We start from the raw sequence: 24,678 nt of genomic DNA, 5'->3' as shown, positions 1-24,678 counted from the left end.
TCATCTCAGGTTTATAGAGCTATGGAGAATTATAATGGGCCCATAAATACCCTTCCCCAAGTCATTGTTAAGACTCTTAATGGTTAGGAAAATATTTGAATTTTCTGTTTCAGGCCTTTGCCACTAGGCTCATGTCATTTTTGTTTGCCTTTATAGATACAAATAAAAAAATCTGTGTAATTGTCACTAGCAATAAACTTATATAATGAGAGTTCCTTTTCTCCAGAATAATTTCCATTTTGCCACAGAAATAATTTTTTTTTTGCATAAACATTTGAGTGGGAGTTTTTTCGTTATTCTGAAAGAGACTGCAATACCATTACCTTTTCTATGCAAAGGAAAATCAGTCAAGGAAGAAGTTAAATGATTTATTGGTTTCTCTTAGAGTAGTGATGAAAGGTATATGCTGGCAGATGTGACCTTGGAGGCCAATGTTCTGGGCATGCTGGAGTCCCACAGGACAGAGGAATAGGACCAAGCATGAGAGAACAGGCTGTCCTTTGGGCTTTGGACTGTCTTGGGTCACAGGCTGCCCTGTGCCTGCAATGTGCTGTGCACACTAAAATGTGCTTAAATATCCCTGTGTTTCAGACTGCAGGGTAAGGTACCTTTGTAGTGCCTTGATTTATTCGGTATGAGTTATAAACCTGCTCCACAACAATGCCTTGAAATTGAATTCACTTCCACTGGGAGGAGACAAGAAGTTGAAGAAGTAGAGTCACCTCTGCATATCACAACTAAATATTAATTTATTTACATATTAATTTTTAAACTGAATTTCTCAATGAGTCTTTTTGGGCTGTCTCTGTTCCTTTGTAGGTGTGTCCGTCAGCTCAGGGCATGGTCAGAGGAGTGTTGTTTAATAGTCTGTACATGTGAAATGATCAGAAACTTGGAGAGTGGTAAACAAGCAATAAGAAGTCAAGGTAAACACTTCACTGCCTTTTGAAGGGTCCTTATTGAAAACTAGCACGTAGGGTGAGAACTTTATCGAAGAGCAGATCATCACCATTAAACTTCAATTCAAAATATGATAGTGCTTCAGTGTTTTCAGCTCCTCTTAGCTGCATGTGTGATGAGATGATGGCTGTCTATTTTAAAGTGACTTGCAAGGCTTTTTTGAGATATTTGGGACTGAAAACTTTGGTAGAGTTTTCTTCTGGTATGGACATGGTTACAAGGCTTCATAGTCTGCCTTCCTTCAAGATTTGTCTAATACCCTCATAATTACTTTAAATGGGCCAGGAAGAAGACTGAAGTAGAGGATGTGAAGACCTGCCCACTATGCACAGTCCTGGATGGGAGCCTGACTGATTCCAAGTTTACAATAGTTTCATTGCATTTTCAATATGGAACAAAGGTACTTCTGTATTTTAATGTTTGGTTTTTTATAGATCTAATTCTAATTGTGTAAGGGGAAGTTTTATGATGCGGGCATGTTATATTACCATTTGTATAACACCAGACTAATAGGAACTGTTAACCAGAATAATACAAACATAGTGAGCAAAGGGTAGAAAATGAGGAAAGGAACAGATACAACCACAGTTGCCTGCTCTGCTTCAGAGAGCATGCAACTCTCCCAAATCTAAGGATCAAACAAAAATTTTTCACATTCACTGAGATTTTATATAGGCTAAATTCACTCTAGGCTTAGATGCCCATCATATTGCATCACTTTTTTCCTCTCTGCTGCAACAGGAAACTTTGATTTCATTTCCAAGGGACTTGAGTTTGGGTTTCTTCTAAATTAAGTCATTTGAGTATTAAGGTTACTGAAAACTGTGACTGAACTCTTCCGGGCTCCTCAATTCAATTCCATGCTTCCAATTTCTGTGTTTCTAATGGAAGGGGTGTTTACTACCAGGCATCTAACTTGAACTGATTGGCAAGATGCTGAGAAATGTAAGTTGCAAAACATTTGATATGAATGATATTTTCTCCATCAAAAAGGTCTTACATAAAATGTGAAGACAAGTCTCTGCTTTTGCTTTTCCTAAGTACTGGATGTTAGACATTAAATATTGAACTGGAAATCCAATTACATGATTATTAATCAAATGCATTTTTTTCAACTTGGGGAAAAAAAGGCCAGATGAAACATGAAGCTCCACTGGGAAACACTGCCAATTAAAACAATTAAAAAAGGATGTGGAATTCTTAATTCTTACACTTGGCTAGAAAGTTGATTGACTGGGCTTGACTCTCCTAGGAGTGGGTGTGCTGGGAAGTTTTTTATTTGCTTCTTTATATCAAATGCTTCTGTTTCCTTATGAGGAATAATTAATTTTCTTTGCAGGAAAATTTACTTATTATGATACGGGTAGCTGATCAAGTTTAAAATATTTGATCTGGTTAAGCAATGCCTGTCATTTAACATTTCCACTCAAAGAGAGAAGCACATATTCCTTTCACTTTTATTCTGCAGACAGACTTTCTGACAGCTGAAGTGTAGCCAGTAAATTTCTTTTCCATTAGTTGCAAATTGTACAACAATATACTAAAGTAATTACACCATAAATCTTCTTGCCTTGAAGTTAGGCTCTGCAATACACACTCATAAAATAGTGCAATAGCAAATAAAATCACTGCATCTGTGTATATTTATCTTGCAATAATTTTTCTGAGGGTGGTCTAAAACATTGACAAATGAGAATTTGGAGGAACTAGAAAGAATTCAGTGTTTTTTGGTTTGTATAAGAGAGGATCTCTAGTTCTTCAATAATTAGGGCTACCTTGAAACTGCACATGGGTCAAAGCAAAGATTATTGCCAACTCTCCTTAGATGTGGATTATGAACTGAATACAATATTCCCTGGATCATCTTGGGTGCGGTGAGTCTTTGTGAAGATCTGAGTCCAAGACAGACTGTGTGGAAGCACCTAAGGAGTCTACCCAATGTAGACAATGCTTCTAGGGTAAATCTAACCATTGCATGGCTCTAAAAGGCTTTGAAGATCAGAGAAACACAGGTTTCCCTGATCTCAACAGGTGAGAATATTTGTACTAAAAGAAGTAACTGCCAATGCATCTATTTTTCTGAGGTCCCTAGATAAGAACAGACAGGTACTGTACTCAGCACATGAACGTGAACAGTCATCATTTAGCATTCAACACTGTATTGAAATCGGTGGCAATAAAATTAAGGCTTCTTGGCAGTTTTGTTCCCAAAGCCAAGAGCTGCCACGGAGATAAAACTGCCTGCAACCCTTCTGATACTCCTTGTGCAATAGGAAAATTCCTTCCTTTTTCGGGAGAAGATGGCAGCAACAATCCTGTCTGATCCCATTTTCCTCCTCCAGGGGGGCTACCAGATTCACAGGAAGTGATATATTGCTGAAGAGCTCTGGATTCACTTCTTCCATTGCCCAGGTGAAATAAGAACCCCAGGCTGGATTTATAGGAGAGCGTGTGAATTTTAATTTACTACAGTGTGTACAGATCAGCAGTCAGAATGTGTGAGCTTTGCTCTCTCCCCAGAGCAATGTCAATGCAGTCACTCACTCCTCCCAAATAAGGGACAGCATTTATAGAGTTATTTCCAGGGTTATGTCCAGGTTATGTGTGGATCATTTCCAAGACCATCTGCTTCTTGTGGTTTGGTGGCACAGAGGGAGAGGTGGATTCATGGTGATGATCAGGTTGCTGGAGAAAACAGTGCAGGAAAAACTTATGCTGAAAAAAACAACGTTGGGGCTTCTGATCCTGTGTAACACCGCAGCCACAGACCTCTGCCAAGGATCAGCCATGGCAGAAAGAGCCCAGACAACCCCCAAGTGAATGCTCTTTGCCATTCTGTGAATAATTACCCTCATATAGGCAGCAGCTTTAACTGAGTCTTGAAAGCTTGAAACAGGCATCTGACTGATTCATCTGGAAACTGGGGATGTTCAGGAGCACCGGAGAGATATTTTCCCTGCACATCAAGGCCCAGGAAGTACATTTGATTATACTCACTATATTTGGTGCGATTTGCTGCACTCAGATATTGAGCTGCAATTAGGTGTTTAGAGACTCATCATTAATCTTAACTCTGTGCTGCCTATCAATCTCTTCCCTTACATAGCTTATGGCATTATTCTGAACATTTTGGTGAGGAAATATCCCTGCTTTGTAGTGATTGCTGGTGGCAGGATTTCTGTGTGCATCTCTTGTCAATATCTAAATCTCTTTTATTCAAGGCTCTTTAGAGCACTTGTCTCTCAAATAATAATTATTATGTCTCTTGTCTGATTCAGAGATCTGATCCCTGCTGAGTTGGTGTCCTGACATTAGACCACTTCCAAAATTGCCTGTTCCTTGATATCTGAGCATATTCTTTGGTGAAATCTCTGATTTTTTTTCTAACTTTGTGATTTCTTTTAATGTTCAGATTCATCTATTTCCTTCTGCTTTCCTCCTTCCTAAAAAGGCTCAAATTCTTGTTGCTCTTATTATATTTAAAATGCTTTGAAGTTGATTCTGCACTGACTCGCCTTCCTGCTTTTGAGTTCATCTTTCATAAATATTGATAATAGGAAAATTGGAGACATTTAGTTGTGCTTGTGATGGGGAAAAGAACTTATTAGAAAAGCCAACATGGGAATGGCAGTGGGGAACCTGTGCTCTTGAGGAAGCTCTCTTCCAACTCATAGAATAGTTTCATTTGGAAGGAATCCTAAAGATCATCTAGTTCCAAACCCCCTGCCATGGGCAGGGACACCTTCCATTAGACCAGGTCAGAATACTTAAATGTGGCTTTTGATTTTCAATGCTTTTAACTGATAAAAGAGACCAGTAACTGGACATACTTCTTCCTGATTGCATCCATCTCTCTGGAAGCTTTAATCTCATTTAGCCCTGTTCTGATATGGACACATGGTGATATGTTCACTATACATTAAAGTTGAAAAATATCCATATTAATAACTCCAATCACTTGCACAAAACACTACCACAACTTTTAATCAACAAACTAAATCCTGTGGACATCTACAGTATAAAGAATAAGAAAAAAAAAGAAATAAATGTTTCAGGCAAGTATGAATTTCCTGTGATAAGCATTTGCAGTTACTGTGGCAATAGCCAGACTTATTACAAATGCTACAACTATATTATGGAAAATAAATAGTTGGAAGAGAACAACACAAAACTAACATCCAAAACTATCATGAGAAGAAAAGAGTTTAAGAAAGGATCAGAAACCCCTCACTGTCTGAAGTCTCTGCTGTGCTTTACTTTCCACTGCTGGATACAGAGAAGCAAATCCAAAGCATTCACTGCATGCCTTGCCTTGCTTTTATTTACATTTGGCATCAGGATGCAGCTGTACTAACTCCTCCCGAGTGAGATAAGGTCATATTCATCATTCAATGTTTAAACAATCCTTGTGTTTTAAATGTCCTGCAGTACACATACTACTAGACGCTTAAACTGTAATCTCTGTTGGGTTTCTATGAAATTTTTCATTTTTCCTGCAGCTGATGAAATGAATGATGATGATGTATTTCTTACCAAAAGCACCTGTCATTTAAACTCCCACACTTCCCTGAGCTTTCAGTAGTGTTCAAAGTCAACGCCTTTCCCCCTTCAGTCCATGAAGACTGACAACAGTGTTTAAATGGAGTCCAAAGAGTACCTCCAGGTATGTGTTATTTGGGTTAAAATCTGGACTGCTTTGTCAGAACATCAGTTTCCTGTAGAGTTCAGGCTTTATGGTAAGCTAGGTCAATTCTATGTAATTTTAGACATAACTTTTTCTAATAGCTCCTAGGAAAAAAGGTTTATTGTCATGGAAGCTGGGAGTTTTTGCTCTATGAAATTATGTTTTCTCTGTCTTGCTCTCTTTTTAAGTAATGCGGAGATATTAAACACAAAACTCAATTTGTTTTCTAGTTCCAGAATTCAACTAATTTAAAAAGTATGAAGCAAGTTTAGATTGGCCAGTTCTTAAAAAACCCCAAAAGACTAAGGTGTCACCTGAAATATTGCTGGTACTTATAATGCAGGTAAATAGATTTTGTACTATCCAGTTGATTACCAGAGCTGGGAAAACCCATGGAAAAAGACTGGCTGTCTGGGAAAGGTAGAACTAACAGTTATAGGCAGAGGTTTTTCTAGTGTTGATTCACAGTCCCCAAAGAGTTGCCAGCCTTACCAGATGCTTTCAGAAGGTTATTCTATTTTTTCGTTGGCCCTTTTTACCCTCTTGATGTCATACTTTATGTCTCCTGGTGGTTCCTACAGGGATAATACAGGGACTTTCCAGTGGAAGGTGGCACTTTGGCAAGGATTGAGAGGGATGAAGTTGATTCATGCTAATAGACTCTAATAATTAATGACATTAAGAGCTGGAATAAACACATTCATCCTTATTGTGCCTTGATCCAAAGGACCTACTTACCCATTTCTCACGTAAATCAGCATGTCAGGACATTTCACAGAGGGATGGTTGTGGCAAGTACTGAGCATCATTCAGGAGGGAGATGCTGATTTTTCTAGAAGAGGCTTCCCTAGCATTTTTGTTTGACTCTTGAAAATGACCATCCACTGCAAGGAATCCCAGGAGGACCACAGCTGCTTGTTTCAATATGGTTTGTACAGTCTCATTCTCTGTGGGTGTGTATTTATGTCATACTTCTGAGCATATTAACCAATTTCAGCTAAATCAGATGAAGGGGCCCAGGACAGTAGAACGGGATAATTCAATTCCCATGAGATTTTTGGAACATAGCATCTACAGATTGTGCCAAAGCAAAAACTAAGTACTCTGAGAAATTGTATTTGTTCCTTGGTTGTACATCACTTACAGAATAGTCTCAAAAGAAATGAGGAACCCACAGGACTTGCTTTTAAGCTGATATGATGGAGACTTAGAGCTGCTTAAGCTTTGTGATATGGGCTGAAGTCTCTTTAGAGTGCTTCAAAGGTGTAACAATGCTACTTGTGAAATGACTTGAATCACAGCTTTTGTACACTGCCCACATTCTGTCTTATAAAAATCACAAAAATGAAATAAAAAAGGAGAGTGGTCTCCACTGGAGACATATCTGTAGTGTCAGAAACTGAGTACAGGTAGAGCAAACCCCTCTATGCTACATTAAAATGAAATGCAGCACAGCCTAAGCAGGGTGAGTCACATCCTCAGATTGCAGTCAGGGAGATGTGTTGGTCAGTGAGCACCTCCAGCCTTTCTGCAGTCATTGTTATTTATGCAGCCTGTGCATGTAGGAACTCAGTTGTGGTTGATGATGCCACCAGCCTGGGCCTAGTACTGATCAGAAAAAACCCAAACAGATTCCACCTCATGGAGATAATACATTCTGCTGTATTTTTGTTTTCATTGTTCTCTCATCTTTACTGTCTCCAGGGAGAAAAATAAAATATTAAATATCTCATCTTTGGCAAGAGAGAGTAATTCAGAGAGATTTTCACCTCAGTACAAGCCTTCAGAGTTGATTTTTTTATAGTAAATAGCAGCAGATACCTCACGGTTTGGCGAAAGACAGAGATTTCACATGCTGATTGGAAATTTAACTGAGAAAGCACAGGTGGATTTCAGAGGAGCCATGGAGTGAGTCTGGGGGGAATTAATCTAGTCTCCCTATAGATACAGAGCAGGAATGGGGGAAATCCTGGGGCTGAGCTTTCCACTTACCCTTCCAAAGGCTGTGACGTTTTGGTCTTTAGGAATCAAAAAGCAAACCAGGTGCCTAAATCGAAGCAAACCTCCAATAATGGCTGCATGCTGGCAGCTTCCCATAGCAAACGGTGTCTTTATTTTGCTACAGAAAGTGCCTTAGCAAAGCTGTGGAGCGTGGCTGAGGGTTAGTGTGGCCCTCTGGCAGAACTGCAGGCTCGGACTATCTGAGGGGCACAAGGGGATCAGACAGAAGCAAGACTGAGGGAACAAAATTTGCTTCTTCCACCTTCTTAATGACACAAGAACTGATTGATGAAAGCTCTGACATGCTGGGAGGAACCTTTGCCTTCCCTCCCTCCAAGATGTTCCTCATAATTAGCTCAGTTGTTGCCTGTCAAGATCTGGAATTCCATCTGATGCTGAAAATGTTGAGGCATTTCTTCTGTTCTTCAGTATAAGAAAACACAAGCAATAAATCTAACCATCAGCCATCTTTTATCATTATGCAGCATTATGAAAATCATTTCTCCATTTCGATAGGCCAATGGTGCCATTGATTGCTCTATTCTCTGGCAGTCGGCGCCAGACTTATCCTTTAAACCACATAAAGATTATCTCGGTTTCCTTTCAGCTCTGTGATTTCTTTCTTGTCATTCACTGCAAGAACACAGTTTGGACTACCTGGTTTTCTACTCTCAAGTATTCTATCAGGCTTATGTTTTTATAGGAACTCAAGGCATTCTTTTGTTGTGGCAGGAACAGCAGGGGTTCAAATGGCTAATATGAAAGATGAAAATCTAAAAAATATCCCTCATTCTTCTCTACTGTAATGCCAGATCCTGCCCTAGATGTAAAGAAGACCAGAAAAGAGACCATTCCTATTTGCTGGAGGTTTCAGGGATCTCGCAGCAGAGTCCTCGGGGCTTTGTTGTGGTTAAGCAAACATATTTACTGCCAGAAGGCAATAAAATTAAAAAAGTCCATAGCAAATAGTGACAACCGTTTATCATATTTGAGGCCTACAAAGCAACTACAACTGAAATTATCTCCAAGCAGACACCAAATAGAGTTTGTGCACCAAAGCTCCTTGTGGATCCCAAATCAACCTAACATCTCTTCCTGTTGGTTGGAACAGCAAGAGCCTGGAATTAACTTGGTTATGTGGCATATTATACCAGATTTAGAACTGTGTAACCCAGTTCAGAAAATTGTCAGACAAACTATGGGAAACATTTAAAAATATGGCCTAATCCAAGGATTTGAAACCTACACTTGAATTTAAGCACATTGCAGAATTGTTAGAAATTAGAAGTTTCCAGTTTTAGTTGCTGGGTGCTGAAAACTCTGGAGTATCTCACAAAGGCAGATAGTGAATAAGACAATTTTCTTGAATTGGTGCCTGAAACTACTAAGTCTGTGAGCACTCCCAGGAAACCCATCCAAGGATTGATTTGAGAATCAGCGCATCATGAGACCCTCTGGGAGCCTTCTTTCAGTCCTTCATAGATTGTAAGGCTCCAGGCAGCCAAATGTAAGTCATTAAAGCTCCTTATTCTATCCATTAGTACACTCATTAATATTTCTCTGTAAGTTGGGACACAACATTTCTCATGACAAGCTTAGAAAAGTTTTCTCTTCCATCTAATTTTGACCTAGAGACAGCTGTAAGGATGAAAAGCTCACCACTGAGTGGAAGAAAAACTTTTTTTGTAAAATTTGTGTTTGTAGAATCTGTCCTTCTGGGAAAAGCAGTAGAGGCATTTTACTTTGGAGATTAAAATCTTCCATGAAGTTGTTGACTGTAGGGACAGTTAACTTTTGTCATTGGGCTCAGTACTTCAGTCGGAAACTTACTGAACTGCTAACAGTAACACAATGAACTTTTCACAGCAGGTCTCAAAAGGAAAAACAAAGAAATACAAAGAAAAACTTCTTCTGGGACCTTAGGAACTGGATAAACATGCTGCTAAATTGTTCATAAGCTCTAGAGATGTGTGCCATTAGAAGACAGCCAACTTGAATAATTCCATTTGGGAAGAAAAACAGAATTGCAGGATTGCAGAACATCCACGCCCTTGCTCAAGCAGGGACACCTAGAACCAGTTGCCTAGGGCCATATCCAGATGAATTTTTAATGTGTCCAAGATGGGATCCAAGTTGTCTTCCATTGCATGTGTATATTCAGACACACATAGACATATTTATACATTTTTTAAACTTATATGAATATAGATTATATATGCACACATATATATAGATAAACTATCATATATGTATATATGACCATGTATTTTAACAGCAACATCTGGATACTCAGCAGGAATTTGATGATTTACATTTACAGAGATATTTTGTAAATTTGAGGGAAAAAACCCTGAACGATTTTATTCCACTGAGAAAAAACACTTCAGTGCTGAACACAGCAGGAGTGTTAATTGCTACCTGAAAATGGTGGCGTTGTTTGTGTTTTAAAACAAACAGTAAGCAGTGGGTCCTCATCACTTACCATGCTGTAATTTAGCCTTGAGGTTAGAGGTTAAACATTTGCTTTTTGCTCTTGGCCATACATGAGAAAACTCATTAAGCAGATTTTTTTTATTATTATTACAAAGTTCATTCGTTCCTAAGAGGATTTTATGGGAGAAAAGAAGTAGGGGCAGTGGGAAGAGGCTTGGAGCCCTAGAGGATGTACACTGTGCTACCAAAGTCAATATTTCCTTTCTGTAAAAGTCAATATTTCCTTTCAGAGCCCTCAGGCTCCAAAAACAAGTATAAGAACTCACTTTCAGCAGGTTTTTGAGTTAGCTTCTCATCTGGGATGTAGGGCTTTGGTTTTTGCGTGCATATCAACACTACTGGAATTTGACTTTCTCTTTGGTGTTCCCTACCAACTTGGATAGTTATGGTGCATCCCCAATGATCATAGGTTAGTTATTTCCCCTCTTTCTTGTTCCCTTGTGTTGACAGGCATTGGAAGCTCAGTAGCACTCTTCTTGTCAAAATCTGGATGGGGCAAGGTTAGAGCAGTGTTGTAGCGTATCTGCTGAGTAGAGCAATCTGATCAAAGAAGCCAGAGCAATATGGTCAGAGGGGTGGGATGGAGAGGGCCCATGGAGACAGTACAGGCTGGAGAGGGTGCATTGAATACCATGTATTTTGAGCTTTTTTCTTGGAGGACTCTCTTGGGGTACTTGTGGTGCCCTGCTGCTGAAGGTGTGGAGGACTGCTGGGCCCAAGGCAATCCTGTGCATAGCAGCACTGGGAAGGGTGAGCAGAAACTCTTCCCCTTGATGCCTCCCTTCCTGCTGCATCCACTCACAGCCTGCCAGCCCTGGCAAGTGTGTACTCACCAAGTGTTCTTGAGGCCAACAGTAGCTGACAGAGAGGCTTCTGACGATGCTGGGAGGCCAGGACAAGGACTTTCCTGGCATTCCAAGACAAATTCTACCTATGGATTCAATAAGACTCTTGGCACAAGCAAAATGCAGAGGATTAAAACACAGGTCTTCTGTCTCTGCTTCCACGCACTTGTGCTCCTCCAACACTTGTAGGCACCTTCCTGCCTCTGCCTCAGCTCAGAACTCCTTGTTCTGCTGGGACTTCTGCACAGCTGAGGACTTCAAAGCCTTTGCTTAATTTGTGTTTGCACTTCTAAGTACTGAATGAGGGTGTTAGGCAGAGGCAGGTTCCTTCAGAGCATTTGTGTATAAACATGAAAGTTACAACCTTCTGCTCCTTGCTCCTTTCATCTTTTCAGGCTCACGCATAAAATGCAGTTGGGTTTTTGAACTTTATAGAAAGTTTTAGTCGAGTGACTCAGACTCAGAAGTTCTTCCACTGAGCTCCTTTTCTCTTTCTCCATTCTGTTGTTTTGGTTTGGTTTTTTTCCCCCCTTTTTCTTCAGCTTCCCTTGTTACTTTCCCCCATTTAATCCTTGTCAGCACAAGTTTCAGATGGTTTTGGTGGACATCTTGTTGCAGTGTTTCTTTGCAGTGTATTAGAGTCCTGCACCTGGGGGCCTCATTTGTTACAGCCTCCAAATCTGTCCACTGCACAGTCCCTGTCACCTCCGCTGTGGGCAAAATTTGTGGAAAAGAGAATTTTAGTACTGGGTTGCTAGTTTAGCTACAGATAGCCGTGGGGAGAGGTACTAAGGATATCTCTTCATTGACAACAGATAGAGCACAGAAGATTATATTTCCCCCTTTTCAGATTCCCCTCACTCCTGATGTTTGGGAGGGTATTCAAGGTCAAGAATTGGAACAGGATTGGCAGTGATCTATCTCAAAGGGAGATTCCTTCGAATGCTACCATGTCATCCAACAACACAGAAAGAAATTCTGCTCTCTCAGGTTCCCAGAACTTTTTGGCTGCCTTTTTTTGTCACTTTTCAGGTAGTTTGGTCTATTTACACTATGTTTCATTTCTTATATTGATACCAACTTGAAAGCAGCTTTGGCACATAAAATGACACCAATGATTTAAACTGTTGGCACATATATGTCTAGGTTACAGTGCCTGGGTAACTACGGGAAATATGTTAATATCAAAACCAGAGGTAGGATCAAGGAGTCCCGAGATATTTTGTACTTTACCCACTAGATAAAAGATATAGAGCTGCTCTAAATATGTAGGTCAGTGACACGTTATTTATTTTGCTGAGCCTTATGTTAGTCCCAATTTTCTTTTAACTTTCTGACCCAAATCTGAGCAATGAACACCCTAGTTACAAATATCTTCTTGCAGATATTTAGGCATGAGGACTTCCATGAGTGAATCGCTCTGGTGAATTTCAGGATGAACCCCATAGGCATAAAGCTCCTCTTGGAAGTTTTAATGATTCGCTGGACTTGACTTTTGTGTCAGCTGCAATCTCATAATTTAACTGACAATAATGTGTACTGCTGCAGCTGTTTGTATTCCAGTACTTTATGAAGTATTGTCAAAAATTTGCTTCTTCAAGGATTATAAAAAGCTTACATCCTTGAGGTATGCTTTTATATTTTTTTTCCTAATGGTGAGAGCAGTGGCTTTAATTTAACTCTTCTGTGCCTGAAATGCAGCTTGCTGAACTCCCTTGTAATTACTTCAATGGCTTGACTTACAGTGCTCAGCCTGTATGTGGAGACAAAAATATCCTAGTATTCTGCAAAGTGATTAGCTCTTCTATGTGATTGCCAGTGTGACATTCACTCCCAGAGATCTCTACAGTTTCCTGAGGTTCAGATACTGGCCACGTTAATTAGACTGGGCCAAGGATACAGGATGTTAGGTGGAATTTTGTATATTCTTTTAAAAAGTGTTTCAGTGAGGATTGTCCTCGTTCAGATTGTATCCGTTGCCTTGGCATAAAAGTGCAATGCAAGCTTTCTTTTGAGATCCACAAAGAATTCCTTAAAATTATGGTCAGATAGTTGCAAACAATGAAATTATCATCTCTCAGGTGAGGGGATGCAATTTTTTGCATACATTTTTGCTGACCATTTCCAGAAAAGGTTGTTTAAGATAATCCATTTTATGCTGCATTGCAGGATGTTGGAAGCACTATAGCTTTCAATTTCTGTGGCTCAACTAAGGGGAAGTAAATTATTTAAATATGTATTAGTATCAGTATAAATTCAATATATGTTAGTATTGAAAATCATTCTTGGTTGCTGGGGACGTGTGACCATACCTTTGCTAACAAATTATAAAGAAACCTTAGAAATCTGAGTTTGTTGCTGAAAGGAATGCTTTTCAGATGCTTTTTCCCCCATTAATTTTTTTTTTAATTCCTCTTGTTACACTTTGCTGAAAATCTTCTCTGTGGTCTCAGGGGGTTGGTGGAGGGACAATGTGATGATGCTTAGCTGAAGAAGTCCCATGTCTCATGAAGCTCACATCCTCCCCAGCCTCACTTGGCATCTGGACAGCAGCCACCCACATGTGGCACATTAAAGGATTAAGACCTTAATGACAATTTTAAAATGCTGTTATTAAATGGGGACTTCCATCCTGTAGAACACTTGAAAAATAACATTTATAAAACTGCTTCCTGAGTAGTATATTCCCTTTTCCATTATCTCATCTATTTGTGTGCTAATAGCAATTCTTCTACCTTTCTGCTCAGTCTCTACTTGAGCAGTTCAACATTGAACTGATGGTTCTGTGTTTTGTGCTGTAAGATTTTACTTATATTTTAAAAAAATGTTATCTCAATAATTAATTAGAGATAAATTATTGAGAAACCAGCAGCAGCTGCAAAGGGAGAGTGCTCTGTATATGAGAGACTTTTAAAACAGATATCTTTGCAATATCATAGATATATATATATATTTCATATTCAGTTATCAGAAGGAAACCTATGCTTGTCCAGAATTTGATGCTTCATGTGATACCACAAACTACTGAAAAAATCATATCTATAACCAACATCTGTTAAAAATATCTCATAAGTGAAAAACATACTAGTGTATCTAGACTACACTTCTGTGAAGGAATTCTTGCAAATCTAGGAAGAACAGCTTTGCTATCAGGGAAACTATGTGAAGAGCAGATATAACTTTGAAATTTTCTGCTAATTTGAAAATATGTATAGAATCTGAATGTTCACATATATTAGTAACAGACTTGGAGTTATTACAAGAAAGTTAGTGAAACTTCAATGCCTGCTGATAGAATCTTTAACCAAAGTTTTCAGTATGTTTTCTGATGCAAACAGGACTCCTACCGAGCTTAGTATCTTCTGTATCTCTAAACTGCAGTAAGGGTTTAGATATCCTGTCTTAGCCCGAGATAATGGGAGCTCTGCTGCATCCCTTCCGGGCCACTGACTCAAGGAATGGTTCAGGCTGGAAGGGACGTCTGGAGGTTGCCCACTGCAAGCTCCAGCCCAAAGCAGGGCCAACTCCAAAGGCAGGTCAGGTTGCTCAGGACTTTGGGCTGTGCATGGACAGTCCACAAACTCACTGGCCCTGTATTTCAGGGCCATCGTATCCTTGTGATTCTACAAGAGGAGCCTGGCTGCTTTTTCATAAAATCCTTACAGGTAGTAGAAAACAGCTACCAAATTCCTCCTTAAGCTTGTCCTCCCAGAGTTATCCCCTGTGCCTTCAGCTCCCAACCACACCATGGAAGTAATTTCAGGGCCTAGTTCATCACCACTTCTCTCTCCCAGAAAACCCATCTTCAAAGAGCTACTCCAAGGCCTGGGGATGCCAAAAAGAATATTTCCATTGAATTTTGTCCTCTTTGCTTTCTATTCTAAAGGAAATCCAATTTTCAACTAAGCTATCAACTACATTTGGCATAAAACATGGGCCAATTTCACTTCTTGGCTACTTCAAGGAGAGATGATGCCAAGGCTGAGCTTCTGTTTTCATGGAGAACAACATAAAAACCAGGCTCCTTGTTAGCAACACAAAAAGGTCCGTATGGGGAAATGAGCTGTCTTTGGAATGGCACAACTGATATTTTAGCCTCAGGATCCCTTTCTAAAGGTCACAGCACAATTTTATACCCAGAATATTGCAATGCATTTAAATATCTGAGATTGAGGGTAAACAAGATCTACTAATGTAAAACAGAAATGAAGAAATCACATCTACCTTCCTCATGCCAGAATTGACTCATCCAAGGACTAACAATTACAGGCAGTGGGAAAATGGCCTTTCAATGCCATGACCTTGGATTTCAGACCTTCCTCACTACACAAATGGATGATGATAGCCTCTACAGGGAGATGACTGGCTTAGTGGATGGGAGGAGAGGGGTGGATGTTGCTTATCTTAACTTTAGGAAGTGTCTTTCAACACTGTTCCCCATTAGGTCCTCAGAGACAAGCTGATGAACTAGTGGGCTAATAAATAGAAATGACATGAGGTGAAACTGGCTCAATGGCTGGACCCCAAGGGGTGACACCAGCAGTACAAAGTCCTGCTGGAGGTCAGCACTGGTAGTGCACTCTAGGGATTGACACTGGGTCCTATATACTGTTTAATATTTTCATTAATTGCCTTTGTGATGGGACAAAGTGTACTCTCAGCAAGTGTACATGATACAGAAGTGGCAGCAGTGGATACCCTGGGTGAGTGTATCCCTGTTGTTCAGAGGGACTGAAGAAATAGGGGAAAAAATGAGCCAACAACCATCTCTTGAAGTTCAGCACAGGAAAAGGCCGTGGTGACATTGGTTGACACCAAGTTTAATGTGAGGCAGCAATGTGCTCTTGCAGCAAATAAAGCCAATGGCACCCTAGGCTTTATTAAAAAGCATATTTCCAACAGGTGAAGGGAGGTGATTCTTTCCCTTTATTCAGCACTGTTAAGACACATCTGGAGTCCTGGTTCAAGTTCTGGGCTCCCCAGTGCGAGAGAAATGGACATGCTGGATCAAGTCCAGCAGAGGGTGATGAAGATGATCAGGTGACTGGAGAATCTGTCACATGAGGAGAGGCTGAGAGACCTGGTGTTGTTCAGCTTGGAGATGAGAAGGCTCAGAGAGGTCTTATCCATGTGTACAAACACGTAGGGAGGAGTAAAGAAGATGGAGTCAGAGTTTTCTCAGTGATGTTCATGGACAGGATGAGAAGCAAAGGGCACAAACTGAAATACAGAAAATTTCATTTAAGCATAAGAAAGATCACTTTTACTGGGGCTGGTTCAACACTGGCACAGGCTGTCCAGAGAGGCTGTGGAAGATCATCCTTAGAATTGTTAAATACCCAACTAGACACCCCTGAACAACCTGTGGCAGCTGACCCTACTCTGGGTAGGGCTCTGGAGGATCTCCAGAGGTGCCCACCCACCTCACCCATTCTATGATGCTTTGATTGGAGTATGTGACCAACTTATTTTAGCAAAGAAGTAAACAGGATGTTATCTAATGCCAAATATCATCAAGGCCACTAGGAACTGATAAATCCTGAATACTGCTTTGAGACAAATTCAAAGCAAGACTTCACTGTAGCTTAGAATATGTGTTTATAGCACAAAATTATGATGGGCTCATCATCATTTAATTGTTAATTGTTCTACAGCAAAATGCAGGCTTTTTTGCAAACATTTTTGTCCTAGGAAAAACATCTTTGTTAAAGTATTTGAATCTTCAAAACGTGTCAGTCAATTTATCTGTAGGATGGTAAACCCTGCAAATCACTCTCATGACTATTTCTTACTAAAGAATCAATGAAATTGAAACTATCTCAGTGTGCATGTATTGACTTTTATTCCTAACACTGATTTAACTGTAAAGGCCTATTAAAGTAGAGATCTCAACATCTACCAAGGAGTTCACTTAGCTCTTTAAAAAGCATACAATACATAGAAGAGAATATAGGAAAGTGATAGAAAATACAGGTTTACAATGTAAATGTAAAGGATAATAGGTGTTCATTGTGCGAAATCTTGCTGAATAGAAAATGCCTTGAGTGAGAATAGGATGAAAGACAAAGTTTTATTGCACTTTTGCCTAATAGAAGATGAATAACTGAGTTGCACCAGAAGTTTGAATCAGTATTGAATGTGAAAGCTGAACGTGAATCCTAATCTGATGTCTTCATCATAAAACAGTCCTTCCTTATGCTATACAGAGAGGGGGATAAGCTGTTCCAAATAAACTCTGGACTGTGCACTCGAACTAAGGAGCATAAAGGAGGAGACACCACTGTGCAAGCAGCCGTAGAGTGGCATGAAGATAGATGGTGTCTGGGATGAGATGGGGCTAAAAGAGGAGAAGAAGCATTATGTTTTTTTCCATTGCAATGAGTTATGTAAAGCAGAAATACACACATAAACTGAAGATTTTTTTTTTTGCTTTCCACTGCCACAAAGAAGGCATGTAGCAGCTGCACAATTAAAGCAACCTGGATCCTCTCATGCATAGGGAGCAATTTCCTTGCGGAGGGAAATGCACTCACGTGTGCACACACACACTTTTTAAAATGGTTTAAAAATGTTGTATTTGACTTCCTGGCCAGTTTGAAAATTCTCTTCAAAAATAGCTCTCATGACTGCAGGCTGGCAGAGCTGTTCCTGCCTTGATTTAAATGGGAAAACTCAATTAGAGTTTGAATCTGTTGTACTGAAATGGAATTGTCTCTTGCAGGCAGAGCTCAGTCACGGACACAGAGAAGCATGAATGAGAGGAGAGGGAGAGAAGGAGGTTGTGCCTTTGTGGAGGGCAAGTTGTGAAAGGCTCTGGCCTAGGATTTTCCATGTGTTGTCACTCTGGAAAAGAAACTTCACTGCCTTTCTCCAAACATGTTCAAGGAACAGTTGCTTGTAGGCTTTTGCTCTTCAAACTCCTCCATGGCTGAAGGATCACTGCTGAGTCTGGGGGTGGCAGGAACTGGGCACTGAGCAGCTCACAGGCACAGAGCAGTGACTTAGTTAATGAGGATGACCTCCCTTTGCTTTGCCGCTCTGGCTTTCAACCAGTCTCCACCCTTTCCCAGGCTCTTTCCTTCAGGATGCTATTTGTATTTCAGTAGTCTAGAAATGTTTGTGAGGATCTTGGCAGGGCTGAAATTTGGGCACTGACTAAATGGCTATTGAGTGGCAGCTTCACCACAGGATCACCCTCTCCATCCCTCCTTGCCCCTCAGTGTGTCCCACTGCAGTCCCATGTCTCTCCTTGTGGTCTCCACAACAGGCTGTTTCCAGCTGTGAGGGAAGACCTTTCAATAATACCTCTGCTCTTGGGAGCCCTGAGCTGGCCCCAACATTTTTCTCATCATTGTGCATTGAGATATATGTCGAGAAACGGGCCTGCTCCCCCTTGCCTCTCTTATCTGGGATCTCAGCCTGAGCACTCGTTTCCACGTTCTGTCTGAGTCATTTGTGTTAAACTGCTCCTTGTAAATAGCAACTTCCAGCACAACTTCTTTCATCCATGGCTTGTATTTGTGTGTGTGAGAGAGAAAACAGGTTCATTTACATCAGAGCAGCTGGCTCCTCTGATCTGCCACCTGGAGACTTGGCTGACAGGGATGTGTGTCTGCAGATGGGCAAGACCTGTGCTCCCCTGGCCATACCTGTCTCTGCCCTTGTCACCCTGCTGCAGGGAGAATGGGTACCCCTTGTCCCAATCCTTTGGAACTTGCTGGACGCTGTTATTGGATGTTATGGATTGGGAAGAGGATGCACAAGTCCTAGCAGTGCAGCAGGCTCCAGGGATCTTCTTGCAAAACCTGCAGTGAAGAGTCTCAAGTGTGTTCATTGAAACGAACCAGGAAAAAGGCTTGTGCATGGGTGAGATGGGGCAGGGGGCAGGCAGGGTTCAGGCCTGCTCCTATCCCGTGCCCTACCCCGATTCTACCATTTGGTACCACAGTTATGGACACCCAGCTGTAGGTGTGGACTGTATTGCCCTTTGCCGGGGGGAGAAGGACAATAGTGATAACATGTTTTTACTGAATAACTGTTCTGCAATAAACTGTTGCAGAAGAGGTGTTTAGGCCTTCCTTTGGGTATGTTGTGCAGGTGAGACCAGATGAAGATGAAGGAGTTTTGACAGCCACACACTCAGAGGAACCCTGTGTAAGGGTCAGTGCCCTGCACTGACATGTGGTTACAGCCTGTCTGTCGTTTGAGCAAATACCAGTTAATGCTGAAAACCTTCCCACTGCAAACTCCTGCTGCTCTTGCTTGCATAGAAGGATGCACCTGTGTGCTCTGAACAGAGATGTTGCTGCATGTGCTCGGGTTACCCTGTCTTTGGGGCTGTTAAAATGTTCACACTGAGGCAGGCCAGGGATGTTTCACCAACTGTGACAGTTACTATAATAGAACTCTCCACACTCCAGAGAGACATTCCATGGACTTTTGGCTTCTACCTGATTAATTTTTTTTCCCATCAATAGGTTGGGATTTTCATTGGTGTCAGCTTCAAAAGAATAAAGGAGAGAGTTTGGAAAAAATGCCATATATGACTTTTGATGGTTGGAAAAGGCAAAGTCAGTTAGCAAGACAAGAGCCCTCATTCTGTACTGCAAGGGAATTTTCTAAGGAGGTCTTTCACAGGTGTCTGTGACACTTTTGCAGGAACAGGGAGGAAGCCATCAATACCAAAGCTGTGATCGGGCCAGCAACTACCTGATATTCCTGGGGCTGAGTAGGGCCCTCAGCAAATGTCAGAGCTTGTCAGCGAGAAGGGCAGATTGTTCTCTCTGTAACGAATCCCGTAGATTTGTGAGATGGGTAGGGAAATTTTCCAGAAAGGTCTTCTGAGAAAAATTAAATGAGCTGTGGGGGCAAAACGGTGAAGATAAAGAACAACCTCACAGCTCAGGCTGTGGCTCCTGCAGCAAGAATAGTGACTGCACTACCAGGGAGAAACCTCAGGATGGAGATGGGGATGAGATGGGAGCGGGGAGGCTTGAGAGGGAACTGTTCCCAGCCTGCAGCTGAAGTTTTAATGATCTCGGAAGAGAAAGAGCTAAAATGAAATAAAGAGCTTTGCCTGCCTTGATCTTCTGTAGAAAGAGACACAGAAGGCACTTCAGCACTGCTTGTCTGCAAAGCCCATCACCCCCCAGGGCAGGTCTGCTGCCTGCTCTGCTGCTGGGTCACTTCCCCAGCTCATGCTGCGGAGAGGAATCCCAGTGCCCCCGCCAAAGTGAGCGAAGCGCTGGGGCCAGCTGGAGGCAGGAGAAGGGAGGTTTCGTTCTCCCATTGTGCCCATGGAGACGGGCTGCCAGCAGCCAGCAGTGACCGGTTCAGAAGGACCAGGTGAGGAAAAATCCATCGCTGAGTGGAGTGGCAAGTGGCGGGGCTAGCTCTGTGCAGCCACAGAGCCCTCTTGTGTTGTCTGCTGGGTTGCAGACCAGGCAGATCAGTCTGTTCCCTTCACAAGACCTAGCAGGGTAAAAAAGTAGTGTCTGAGGGTTTTTCCACCTCGTTTAGAGTTTTCAGCTTGTGGGTATTTCTAGAAGTCAAGAATGGAATGAATGAGATGATCTGGGTCCCCCTTGTCTGTAGTTCACAACTTCTGAAGAGTCGTACAGCAGGATGAGGAATTTACTCTGGAGTTGTTCCCATGGTGTTAACTATTATTAATTGATTGACTTTCCAGACAATACTATGGCTTCTTGCAGAAACCCAAGCCCCAAGAACTTATTGTTTCAGCCTAAAGAAATCTATAAAAATTGTTTTTCTTACAAAAACTCGTGTTCATTTCTTTTTTCCTGTGGAAAATAGCTACTTTTTTCTTTTTTTTTTTTCTTTTTAAAGTAAAGTCTAAAAAACACCCTTCGGCTGAACTGTCAAGTCTCTGAAGACTTAAAGTTCAGGCAACCTTCCTTCAGACAATATTAGAAGCACAATGGACTACTCTACCCCAAGTTTTTTCTTCTGACCTGTGTGATCATTGCTACAAAAGGAAAAATTGTTAGAGAAGAAAAAGGAGACAAGGTTTTACCAGCCACCTTTTCCTTTTATAAAATAGGGGTTATAGTCCCTTCCTTGGTGCTTTATGCTTTCCTGGTGCTGCTGTGGAACGCCTAAGTTTGTGCCTAAGTTTAAGGCAGCAAATAACTCCCTTCACTGCAGTCTCCCTTTAGGGGAAGCCACCTCAGGCACAAGGACTTTCTGCAGTGGAGGCTAAGGAAGTACCAGGAAACCCTGCTCCAGTGGAGTCCCCAGAGAGACAGAACCATCTTCCCTTGGCACTCATACATCATTGGACGGGTTCCCAGAAATCACAAGCAGATTAAACATTGCAAGATCTTTTCCCTTGCAATGGCACAGGTATGCTTGCCTCTCTAAAGGTTTCAGAAAGTATAAAGTCGGTAAGGACTATTAGATCATTTTAATTTGCTCAATGATGGTTTTCTGTAAACTCTTAGCTAGACATTAATCACCAGCAGGTACCACCAGCAAGTAAAAAAGATGCCATCAAAGCTAAGAATGTTTTAAAACTACTGTGGGAGGAAAAAAAGGGTGGAAAATGCTTGTGAAAATATGTACCATGCCGCAGAAAAATGTAAAAACTGTCCTTACCTCTGTCTGCACTAAATTACAATCAATCTGAACAGAGAGAAAATTATTTCCTGCATTTGGAACCAATGGTCTCCAAAACCTTGATAATGCAAACAAGGACTATATGAGTCAATCATCCAAATACAGTGCAAGGGAGGTCTTGTTTTCAATCACATCCATAAGCAGCAAACAGAGCTCTGTGTCAGAATCTGTTCTTTTCCTATTTACAACCAGTTGAATACACTCTTTTTGTATATGTCTAATATGCTTCTGAGGTTAGGAAGAGGTTATGAGAGTTTAGGAAGCTGATGTGTGTTTTGAAATTTCCTATACACTTAGCTTTCCTTAATGTTTCAAGATGTTGTTACATTAAATTAAATGATTCTGGTGATGATGCTATGTATGTGTCATCTTCTATTTCAATAATGTATCTTATGTTTTAGCTGCTTAGGATTAGTTTTTGGATAACCATTTTTCTCTACATTGTTGCTGGCATGATCCTATTTGATCTCAGTGTTGGCAACAGAAATGTAAGAATGTGGACTTAGCACTCCCTTTAGTTTACACTGGTGCCACTTTTAACCTGAGCTGTTGCATTAGCACCTTACTAAAATATTTGGATTTTTTTTAAGATCTTCCCTTCAAAATTTAAGTTAAGTCATGAAAATATTTCTACTGATTACAAATCTGGGAAATACTGCATTATTTCAGAACAAAGATCCTGGGTCTCATTTTTTCCCCATCCTCAGAAAATGTGTTCATAAAATACCAGAAAATATATAGATTTGAAAAACAACCAAAAGAGCTGACTATTACAGCATGCTTTTTTGCTGTTGTGTTGTTGTGTCAAGACAAATAAGGTGCTGCCCAGGATATTCCCTGGCATAGCTCTAGTAGTGCTTTTTTGGTGGGAGACAGATCTTTAGCCTGGCCCATGATAAATAAAGCTAATATTTCATCTATTTACTGATTCTTTTTCTCATTGTCTTCTTGCAAATCCACCCCTTCTCCCACCAACTGCAGTTGAATTGGCTCTCTGTATTAGGTTCTTAGATTCCCCCCCCAAATGTTCTCTGTCTAATGTTATTTAAAAACACCAAGAGCAAGCTAAAGCTTATAGGAGAGGTCACAGAATATCTTCTTGTGCCAGGTTGTGTTGTGGCTATCCTGAAAGCTATCAGGTGGGTGTTGCAGACACACATATTCTTCACCTTTTAAATTTGAGGAAAATTTAAGGAACTGCTACAAGGTGATCCCTAAAACCTTCCAGTCCAGAGGACGAGAGAAGTTTCATTTAAACGGACAGTCAGGGAAAGAAGCTGAAGTGCCTATGCTGTGATTCTCACCTCTAGGGAAGTCTGTAAAATTGGCACAGATTTTCAGGATTTACATCTGAAACATGAATTTTGCTTCTCTGATCCTACTTAACTCTTGGCATTGGGTATGTTTTCACGGATTACTTAAAAAAAAAGGTGTTATTTGGAAACTATTTGTGTGTGTTTCATGTTACCCTTGCCAGAAGGTGTCTCACTTGCATGATCATTGCAAGAAACTGTAGGTTCATTTACACTCTAGGAGATATCTTTAGGTGCACTACATATTACTAGTTGGTTTAAGATGATGTATTGCAGCCAGTCAGTAAGATAATTAAGAGAATATATTAACCTAACCGGGGTGTTGTGAGTACAAGGCTTGAATAAGCACAGTACATCTCACAAATTCTAGTTAGCAGCACAAATATTTTTTCCAAGGTAGATTGTATTGAAAAGACAGAAAACCAATAAGGAAAAGGGGAAAAGAAAGAAGGAGGATGAAATATAAAAAATTGACTAGTAAAGGGAGAGAAGGTATTCAAGTACTGCAGTGATTGGAGGAGGTGAAGGAGATGGGAGAGGATGGGAGTTTGTGTATAAGGGAGAAAGAGCAGTAGGGGAATGCATTCTTGATGGAAGAGGACATGGCAGTGGAAGGAGGAGATCTGAAGGAGAAGATCTCTGGTTAGAGGAAAGGGTGTAACTAGAAAGGGGGACCAAGTGTCTCAGGCTCGTGCTAACAGCTCTGCCAGTTGTCACATCCCTGGGTTGCACTAGTCCCTTACCCAGCTGAATCCCATCCTTGAGAGATGTTCTCCCAGGGCCGAGCCCTGCCCTGGCAGGAGGCTTTGTAGCTCCAACTACCAAGTAATTAGCTCACTTGAGAATAGGAGATATGATGGAATAAGGGAGAGAGAGAAAAGCATAGTGAAGAGGTTGCTTTAATGAATTTGGCTTTCCTCATTGAAAGTTTGAAGACATGAAAGATGTTTTCAAGGAAGCAGGAAAGCTTGCTTAAGGAATGGATTATTCAGAGCTTAAAAAGTGCTGATTACAAATTGCTCTGTGTGTGCTTTAGGTTGTTAAGTGTAAAGAGCTCTTAATAACTAAGCTAATAAACTCCTCAGTGTTTCACCTTGATATTTTTATTTATGTCTTTAGAAATGTACTAACTTGCTGCATAAATAGCAAGGCATATTTTGTCTTGGAGCAAATGATAAACACACTAAAAAAGTTTCTTCAACATAGCAAGAAGTGAAGATTTATTTCATTTATTTTATTGGCCTTTGGTATCTTTTGTGTTTCCCATTGTCCACAAGGGAACATAAACTTTACCAGTGTGTTTTTTGTGGAGTATTTAGCAGATCCCTGTTTGCATCCAAGTGACCTGAAATCTGCCAACACTCATGTGGGAGGAGGGAGGTACTTTAAAATGTGAATTAATTTAAAATGCTTTAGGATTTAGGAATTTTTTAAAAAACCCTAGCCAGCTAACTTGATTCCTTCATTCCAAATGAAAGCTCTTGCCATCTTCTGTTTCAAAACCAGTTCATAGACTGACTTGGAAATAAGGTCTTTTCCTGAGAAGGTGAGAGTTTGCAGTAAGTTCTCTTTGTTTGGCAGGCAGAAAGACCTCTTGAAAAAGCTGTTATCCAGATACTTTTAATGCCTTCCCCCTGAGGCAAGCAGAGCCTATTTTGACTCTACTTATTGATCTGTTTTATGAAAACAATTACAGTAGCATTCATAGGCTTTGAAAGCCATAAGCAAAGATAATGCGCATACTTCA

At 40.7% G+C, this 24,678-nt stretch overlaps 1 long non-coding RNA gene across 1 annotated transcript in view; it reads left to right on the top strand.

The window, feature by feature from the left end:
* Positions 1-3,276: 3,276 nt before the first annotated feature.
* LOC116790122 overlaps positions 3,277-24,678 on the top strand; it is a 39,642-nt gene continuing 18,240 nt past the window's right edge. The window contains exon 1 of the long non-coding RNA XR_004358269.1: positions 3,277-3,372. This is a non-coding gene — a long non-coding RNA (uncharacterized LOC116790122). The remainder of the gene's footprint in view (positions 3,373-24,678) is intronic.

Source organism: Chiroxiphia lanceolata, chromosome 8 (genome assembly GCF_009829145.1).
Source record: "Chiroxiphia lanceolata isolate bChiLan1 chromosome 8, bChiLan1.pri, whole genome shotgun sequence".
In the NCBI taxonomy this organism is placed as follows: Eukaryota; Metazoa; Chordata; class Aves; order Passeriformes; family Pipridae; genus Chiroxiphia; species Chiroxiphia lanceolata.
The sequence above is the reverse complement of the archived record's forward strand: the minus strand, read 5'-3'. Positions and strand labels throughout refer to the sequence as shown.